The sequence below is a fragment of the Bidens hawaiensis genome, unplaced genomic scaffold, assembly GCF_021521415.1.
Source record: "Bidens hawaiensis isolate Kalapana, Puna unplaced genomic scaffold, B.hawaiensis_p1.1 tig00003781_1, whole genome shotgun sequence".
NCBI lineage: Eukaryota > Viridiplantae > Streptophyta > Magnoliopsida > Asterales > Asteraceae > Bidens > Bidens hawaiensis.
Genome location: NW_027491218.1, coordinates 2,387,129 through 2,397,553, shown reverse-complemented (window position 1 = coordinate 2,397,553; position 10,425 = coordinate 2,387,129).

The following is a 10,425-nucleotide window of genomic DNA, read 5'->3' as shown; positions in this document are numbered from 1 at the left end:
TTTGTATGAAGCAAAATCAACAAGTTATGAAGCAAGCATGTAAAGTATAACTTCAAAGTACAAAAGGTACGTAAAAGAAAATTGTCATGAAAGCGTATAACCTGTAAAATATGTAAAATAAACATCTATAGTTGAAATATTCTTGAATGACCTAACTGAGATTAAAAAAGTGATTAAATTGAAACAGTAGTGAAACATTGTTTCCATTCTATCATATTTTTCTCTACTTTTTTTATACTAGCAAATTAAACTTTCATAAAACGAATGCACTTTTACCTATACCAATCTTACTATATTATTAAAACAGCACAAGATATTCATATGGGCTTCAACTAGCATGTCCACATATGCTTCTAAGTCATATGTTTTCATTTATAGAATTGTCACATAATTCATTAATTAATATTTTCTATAATCATAACCTCACTAAGTAATGTTTTCTATAATCATAACCAACTATTTCCTTTCAAATGATTTAAAACCGATTTTGATCACAATTAATGATTTGTAACTGATTTTGTCTTCCCTTTTTTAGTATGACTATTATTTTAGCAAATCAATTATTTGTATAACAGTTTGTTATTTCACAATTTATACATATTTTTCCTACATCTTGTGGTTTTGCAGAGAATAAGATAAAGAATGTTTACGATATCTACATATATATAACGTTTGAAATATTTTCCACCCGTGTGTAACATTGGCCATTATTCTAGTAAGATATTAAGATTATTAGATTTTTGTCTTCAGCCTATAAAAAGAATTAGTCAAGCCCAAATGTACAACACTTTGTTATATCTTTCAATTGAAAACTTACCAAACATATTATAGAACAATGCAATAAATTATACATAAATTCGAGAACCAACATTTTCACTTTGTTGAATGAAGAATTGGAAGCTTACCAAACATAATATACAACAATGCAATAAAAATATATATATAATACATGAAACTTCCGTATATAAAGAAGTATTTAAAGATTTATAACATTTATTAATATAGATTTTAACTTTTCATTATTATGCGTAATATGTTATTTCAGTTACAAAAAGTATATATAGTTTATGTGTTGTGAAACAAGCCTAATAGCTAAAACAATATGATAATAAGATGTAGGGAGAAAATAAGAGATTTCATTAATAGGTGTGTATTACAATAAGATACAATGATATGTATATATAGGAAAAGATAACTTGAAGAATAAGCCTAATCTATATTAGGTATTGATAACCATAATAATATATATTTATAACACTCCCCTTGGTTATCAACTCAATACGCTTGGATATGCTGTCTCATTAAAAACCTTGATAGGAAAACCCAGTGGGACAAAACCATAGCTAAGGGAAAAAGAGTGCAGCGCGTATTGTCTCCCCCTGATTTATATATCCTTTAAAATGGTAAATATCGATCTTATGTGAAAGTTACCCAAAACTTTTATAGTCAATCATTTGCGTCTTCGTCCATTGACATTTGAATCTTTAAGTTGAATAATGTTATATGATCTTCACGTGAAAACTTCTTTTGCTTCATCTAGTAAACACTATGATTCTGTTGTGTTTCTCTGCATCAACAAGACGAACCAAACTTGTTTTGATGGGTTAGTAAAATATAAAAACATATATTTCATACCTGAAATACATGTTTTAACACATTCAGATGTCTCCTAGCAAGACACATTCCGATAAACATAAATAAAGAAAATAATAATCATATGTAGCTAACAGTACAACATAATATAATGCATATATGCATTTAATTATAGTATTTTCGAACCAATAATATTTCATATTTAGATAGGAAATTATAAAGAGTCATTGTGTGACATCCTTTAACGTGCTAAAAGAATTAAATTTGTCCATGGTAAAATGTCTCAACATTTCATAGATCTTTGGTGGATTTCATCATCATCGTACTCAGTATATCCCACCAATAGCAATGCTATGGTAGGGTCTGAGGAGGGTAAGATATAGACAGCCTTACCTCTATCCCATAGGGATAGAGAGGCTGCTTCGGGTGAGACCCCCGGCTCGATAGTAGTTTTGCATCAAGCCTTGGACATAAGGCACATATACTCGAACTATAAGTCGAGTAATAATCATACATTGTCAAGGTCTTTCAAAAAGAATTATCTCTTTAAAAGCTCATAATTTTCTCTCGGTGATATATCGTCATTGTAAACTGTGATTATAATGAACTTTTAAGAGTGAAATTTTGATAAAAATATGGCTAATTATACCAAACTTATCTCCCTCTTTATCAAAATATCTCTTGATTTGTGCCAAGCTCAATTCGAATAGTTTAGTTCATACGTAATAAGCATAAATTTATGCGTTTACCAATCCATCATGGACTTATTTTCTACTTGACAAATTATGCATATGCATTCACTTTATCAAGATATTTGCTGCATAAACTTGCTCATTAACACATCACTTTGTATCACATATCAAAATCCATATTGTACAATTTCTTTGTTTATTGAGATATTGTACTCATAGCGTGCATTCTCTTCTATGTGTATGCTTATTGATGCACAAAATAAACTAATCTTTCAAGCATTCAATTATCTTAGGAAACTTTTCATGAGTTCCATTTATGTTCAACATATTCAATAATCGTAAAGTATCAAATATGGCTCTATACACAACAATCATTATGTTCTCGATAACTTACTTTACATGATTTGATAATTCAAATCATTCATAGATTTTCTTGTAAACTCTCAGTATCAACTGAATAACAATATTTATTGGACGCATATCAATTCTCTCTTTATATTACCAGACTTTTAGTTATCGAAAAGTCATTGCTTCCACCATTGAAGAATGTGTCTCCTCAATCCTCATAATTAATCATGGGTCTTTGCAAAAATATTTGTGCCATCAATTTTGCTTTATATCACTTGATGAATTTTCATAACTCATATACAAGACCCGTTTGTATCTAACACATTTTACAACTTTAGTTGTACAGACTGCTGGTCCAACAAACTTTCCGTTATTTAGAGAATTCAACTCTGCCCTGTTTGCGTTTTTTCCACTTTGGCCAATCATTTTTTTATAGGCAGATTTAGATCTTGATCCTCATCATCATTTCAAGCGCTAATTATATATATAAATAAAAGTATAACGACGTCGACTTTATTTCGATTCCATATATCTTTGTAGACATGATACAATATAATTTATTGAGAGCTCTTTGTTTTCAGGTACCTAATGTTCTTCAAGAACCATCATGTCTAATCTCTTTCAAGAGACCTTTTACTGCACCTCGACTTGACCATCTTTATTACTTGCTCCAATTTTCGAGGAAATTTAAACTTTGGAACCGATCAATCTACCACGCTACAAGCGTGCATTATAATTATTATCAATTTGCGTTTGTCCTTCCGGGACATTTATTAATTGGAGCATTAGCAGTTCGTATAGGTGTCTTAGCTAGACACTCTCTTTTGGTCAGTGAATCGTCTGGTAATTCTTTCGTTGATCTTTATTCATAAATTATCCTTTGAACTTTTAGTTCATATAATTTAGTTTGAGGATCAATGATAATTCATTCCAACTAAATTTGTTTTCCAACTGCTTTAAATCTCCCTATAATGTTGGGAATGTTGATTCACTAAAGTGAAAACTAACGAGCCATAAGCAAATATCTCATTAATGGCTCTAAGTATTTAATCATATATAATATTTAATACCGACATATATTCCCAACTTCCTTTGTGTTCTCATCTTTGTGTCTTGTGATGGATTAATTTCAGTATATAACACATACGAAATATTAGATGAGAAATATTTGGTTACTGACAAAAAACCAATTGCAATGGGGAGGAAGTATCATAACTTGTTGGCTTGATGCGAATTAGTTTAAAGACAGTAAAATCATATGTACTCAAATACAAACATGAACCTTTGCTCTCGTGATGATTTCCTTTCCAGCAAATTATAGACGTTGAGTAATCGTCTTTAACAATACAATTTATGTAATAACATAATCTGTTATGAAGTTCAACACTTATTCCAATGATCATTATTAACTTCGGAATCAAATTCATTATTATAATCGAATGTAAATATACCAATTTGGAATAATATGCTTGCTATCTTATTAGCTAAGCAATAGATCATGCAAACATGAAGTTGCGATCTTGATAACCATTTAGACGATGCATCGATTTTGAAAATACTAAATGGTATCATAATATTTAGGGATTCACACCCTATTCTATTTAATAAATAGGTCATTTTCATTGAGAGCAAACTTTGCATGTTTAATCATCATGAAGAATCTCATGGTTTTTCAATATATTTCACATCATTGACTCGGTGTGGTCTAACCGGTCATGCCATTAGATAATCATGATTCATAAACTTCAGGTTTATGATCATATATGTATCATGCTTCTTTAGTACAAGATTGTAAATATAAGTGAACATTGTATTATCGTTTCAAACGATTATGTAATTTCACTTTTGTATTTCTAGATTTTGTTCTCATATATGATCAATCTCTTTGCCACATGTGGTGGTCGATCTCATTATTAGCATGACCAATGTTATAATTTCGATAGCCGATCTCATTATTAATATAATCATTATTACAATTTTTCTATTATGTCCATGATCGCAACAATCAGTGCATATTCACATTCACTTCGGGGAATGATATCAAACCAAACACTTTTCATGGTTTATTCATAATTTTCTCGGACATAGATACAAAATCACTTCAAACATTTCATACGCTTTAATGATATGCTACTTTATGAGCATACTTGAGGTCTGACTAATGAAAAATTGTCGTTTCCGATTTTTCCTCATAATTAATCTTCTCTTAATCATCTCTTCATATAACAAGTACTGAGAATTATCGTGCTAATATTTTATAACCTTTGATAATGAGATCTATAGAGAATGACACTTCAGGTGCCATATATAAGCACATCTCTATCGTGAGAGTAATAATAAAATACAACTTTGGTTAGTTGTTTGATTGTATGCTATCTATATATTAATAAGATATAGAATATAAAGCATTCACAAAGCTAAATAATAAATATATGACTTTATAACATGATATCATATAAAATGAGTTATAATATAACTCTACAATATAAGAGTTTTCAACACTTACAACCAAATACATATAATTTGTGTGTCAACCACCTATATAACAATATAACAAACAACAAATATATCTTATATGCGAGAATTTTCATTGTAGATTATCATCACAAAATATATCCATATAGTTCCAACTTTTAACTTTTTTTTTTATAACAAATGGTATAAATTCAAATTCTATTGAAAAGAAATCTATTTCTTGAGCTAAGGCTCAAATGAGATTCAATAGCAAAATTTGTTGAAAACTAGCTGTCATAATGCAAAACCTTAAAAATCATTCATGTTTCTATAAATATTAAATACTTTTTAATGATTTTAAAATCAACTAATTATCAAGAAAATGTTCTCGTCACTTTTTGAAAGGAATAGATCTTCATAGACAAACCAATGAGATCTAATAAAATTTTGTGTAACAGTTATTTTTTAATATTATTCTTCAATAATAAACATATCGAATCAGTAGTTTAATATATCACAATATTGCTTCCCTAAGATAAAAACCAAAAACAAACAAATGTGTACCATTTATCTATCAATAGTTTAATTCTTATCACTTTAATAAATACACTTGTATCAAAGAATTATAGCATCTTAACAAGCTTTTCATTGTCCAATATTCATCTTACACTCATAGCAACACATAAAAAGAAATCGCAGCTTATGGTATATTGCGAACAACAATACATAATTCACTTATTTGGATGTTTGATGTATCAGTTCATATTAGAGTCAACTAATTGTTCATGCTTATTCAAATTCAACAGAATGTATGTATTAATGTATCTTCTAAAATAATGCCTTATAATATTATACGTCATATCCTAAAATATCATAATCAATATTATTTAGAACATTATGTAATTTATCATTATAACTTTTTAGTTTTTACCACTTGTATTTCACAGATTAATGAATTATGACTATATTTTTTATTTAGCATTGTGTAATTTATACAACCGGTTTAATACATGATTATCTAATATGTTGAACATATTTTTCTACTTTACATTGTGTCATTTATTGAACGTCATTATTTATTTCTAGTATGTCGCTTATTCCATCATTGTAGTATGTAAAACGTGTTTATCTAGCCTAGTATATAATACACACAATTAGAGGTACACAAAAAACTCGAATCTGGAACCAGATTCGAAAAATAACCGAAACCGGTTTTTTTATACTTGGGTTTTAATACCCGAAAGCGGACCCGATTTGTACTCGGTGATACCCGAAAGCCCTGATCGGTTCCATACCTTGAACCGGGTTTTTTCAATACCCAAAACCAGATTTTTCAAATACCCGATCTATAGCCAAAATTACATGAAATATACCAAAAAAACTACCCGAAAAATACGCCTAAAAGTGTACCCCCCCCCCTAAAAAATCAAATCTATACTCGAAAAATACCCGCAACAAAACCCTAAAAAACCCCAAAATAGGGTTTTTTTCAATACCCGAAAATAAGGCATTCAAATACTCGGTTTTGGAATAAATGGTTATATACCCGACCCGAACATGATACATAGAGTATGGTTTTTAGAGACAATACCCGGACCCGAACCCGATCCGTGCATTGCCAATACCCGATTTTTCAATATCCGGTCATACCCAAACCCAGTTCCATACCCAGTACCGGGTATTTCAAAAACCCGATTTATGAACCTCTACACACAATTACAAAACATGTTAAATTTAATAAGTTTTTTTTTCTAATGTCTACCCTCTTTACAGTAGTGAAGCTTGGAATAAGACACCGAGGGAGGACTCAAAATGTATACAAAATTTCACAAATAAGGAGGGTCGAGCTCAAAATTTAGGCCAAAAACGACTAAATTTACACAACGTATAAAAAATTTCAAATGAAAACGAATAAATTTACACTACTACGTAAAAAAACCGGGAGGGCTAGGGCCACCCAGCCGTAACTAACCTTCGCCAATGCCTCTTTACTTGAAGTTTTTTCAACAAAATTATGCTCTAAATAATTTTTATTTTATTAAAAAAAAGGAAAACAAATGCCACATGCCTGCAATCAGGGCATAACTTTTTGTCAATAATTTAGTTGGTCCAAGTTGCTTAGACCTTTTACAGTAGTACATAAGTTTTGATCTTGAATTCAACAATTACATGTGCTTCCGAATCAACTATACTCAACTGTTAATATTACGAGACATTGAAGGAATGCTTCATGTTAAATTCAAGGAATGTTGGCAATGGCATTATAGTGGTGTTTAAGGTTTGGAATATTTATGGTTCAAAACCTGACTTGACAGTGTTTATACTTTATACAATGGTGGGTTTCTTCCTTCATGGTGTTCTTGGGTGAGTTAGGCCTAATCATCAAAATTAATATGGACGGTTGATATCCTGTCTAGACTCTCGGGAAAAACTAACTTAGGTATTGAGGGTGGTTCCAAACACTGTTAAAAAAACTGAAGGAATGTTGAGGGAACCTTCCGTTGGTAAAAACCGTGTTTAGTAATGTAAACTTGAGTTTTACTCGTTGCAAGTTTTATTTAAGTTTTTGACTCGTGAGTAATGTTACAAACTCGTGCTTAATTTTGGCTCGACTTATATATTATTTAGCTATTTATGTAAATATGTATAATATTTTTTAAAACATGCCATATATATGCTAACATTTATGAATGTGAATATTGGATACTTTCTTTTATGTTAAGTTTTTACCCTAAAAATTTAATAGTTATATTATACTGTTCCTGAACTTTATCAAATTTCTTTTAAAAGATTTATGTTTCTAATCCCTTTTCATATTTAACCAATTTACGTGGTTACCGTTGAACTAATTCTTTTTCTTTAAACGAATAATGTTTCTGGCTCTAAACTTTAATAGAGTTACAGTTTAGTAAACCTTTATTATTTATTATTTTTAAAGTATATGTTTTCTTTAATTTTTTATACGTGTATTTCTTTTTTATTTCACTTATTGTAATTAAAATTTTTAACTCTAGATATGTTTGAGTTAACTGTGTGGATTGCTTATTTTACCGTTGTTTAGGTTAAAACTTAGACCACGGTCTATACTAATTCAACGATATACCATGTAGCAATCACATAATCACCATCACCCTTCTACACCCTCTCGCGAATCGTGAACTTAAATACTAGTTACTAATATTTCCAGTTGATAATCCCTTGTAGTCAATACAATTTAATGTAAATTGCGGTTAGTCCAAATCTACGGTTTTAGTCTAAAAGTTTCAAATTTGCAATTTTTGTCCATATGGTTTCATTTCACTTGCAATTAAACCCAAATTCATTTACCTCGTTAAGTATGGTCGTTAAAACCATCAACGGAAGTTTTTGTCATTTTTCTTTCCCAATAAATCCCAATCCTAATTTGTAAGCCCCCTCATGTGAGGGGTCGGGGCGTATCTGGAAAAAAAAGGACAAAACTGCCCCTCACGTGAGGGACACGCTGATGAGTTTAACAACCCGACTTAACGTGGTTAATGAATTCAGATTTAATTGCAAATGAAATGAAATTATAAGGACGAAAATCAAAAATTTGAAACTATTGGACTAAGCCACGAATTTATACAAACCAAAAGGACGAAAACCACGATTCACTCTACATTTTAAATATACAACAATTTCTTATAAAAAATCACATATTAAAATATACAAATGATTAACACTACAAACCAAAGTTTAATCATGTTACCCATTAAGTGGCGTAAGTGTCAAAATTGGAATATCATGATACATAAGTATTGTGACCCATTTCAATGTCAGAAGCTCTAAAATATTTTATTCTTAACAATTAGTCGGGAGTAATCATGTATGGTCTTGAGGTTGTGTCGACTGTAGGGTTTAAAATCTTTAGTAGTCGAGATTTTGGTTTTTCTCGTTTTAAATATCCCCTCTCCAAACCGTGTGCGTGGTCGCAGGTTTGAGAGTTAGTTGCTTCGCTTTCCTCCTTTCATTTTTTTTCCATTTGTGTTTTGCCCTTCTCGGACCGCACATATGAGAATGTTCATGTCCAACCACGTCTAAACAATAAGTTTAAATAGTGTTGGCTTAATTGTTGTTTGGCCCAAGTGTAAGGCTCAACCCAATAATTAGGTTTTATTATATTTGGTAATGTCTTGGCTAACAAGTTAGGGTTAGTCTATATAAACCGAGTTATGGTTAGACATTAGATGTAATAGAGTTGGTGTAACCGAGTTAAGGTGCATCAAGAGTCAAACCGAGTTAGAGTTTGAGAGAGTTGTAATTAGTTTTTTGAGTGATATTTTCTGATTAATATAAACGAGAGTTATTCGTTTAGTTGGTGTTTGATTATCGATCCGGGACTTGAATTGGTATCAGAGCCAAGTTCAAGACATCGATAATCGGCCGGCGTTGAGCGGTGGCTTGAGGAGGAGCTATCATCGACGCACATCGGAACCAAGTTGGGTTTCCGAATCGGATAGTTTTGTTTTAAAGGGATTTATCGAAACTCAAACCATAGTCGGTGTGTCTGCGATCAGTTGAATAGACAAGAAATGCAAAAAAGGTGTTGCTTAAGTCAAAAGCCTCCAAAAGGAATTATTTTAAGGGTTTACGTAAGAAAAAGAAAATCACTGTTATTATTATAATAATATTAATTTGCAATACAAGTAGTTGATTTTTAATTCGATACACAAAATCAAGTAAAGTTGGTTTTATATACTATCCGGTTTTTGAGAGGTATTCATAACCGGGTTTCATGAAGACACGTTTCGGTTCTGAAAAGTTGTTTGGGACTGATTTGTTTGTACTTGTTTCAACGGGGTGAAGCAAAGGGGTTTTTCGTCAATGACAGGTGGCAAAGAAAATCCGATAATCCAACCCAAAGCGAGTGGGGGAATATCGTTGCAGGTTCTAAAGTTGAATGGAACTAATTACATCACATGGGCGATTGTGGTGGAAGCAATCTTAGATGATCAAGAGTTATGGGAAGTTGTTCAACCGAATGAGGGTGCGGTTATTGATGCGAAGAAGAATAAAACGGCAATGTCGTTTTTGTTCCAAGTTATAGAAGGTAATATTCTTCTTCAGGTTTCTTAATACAAGAATGCTCGAGAAATATGGGCGGCTTTGAAGGCACAGTTTGTTGGGACCGAGCGAGTTCAAAAGGCTCGACTACTGATGTTGAAAAGTGAATTTGAGAAACTCAAGATGGCGGAAGACGAGACTGTTGATCAGTTTGCGGGAAAAATAACCGGTATGGTTTCAAAGGCAACGGGTCTTGGTCACGTATTCGAGCAAGATGTATTGGTGAAATGTTACTTGACGCGGTTCCAGACAAATA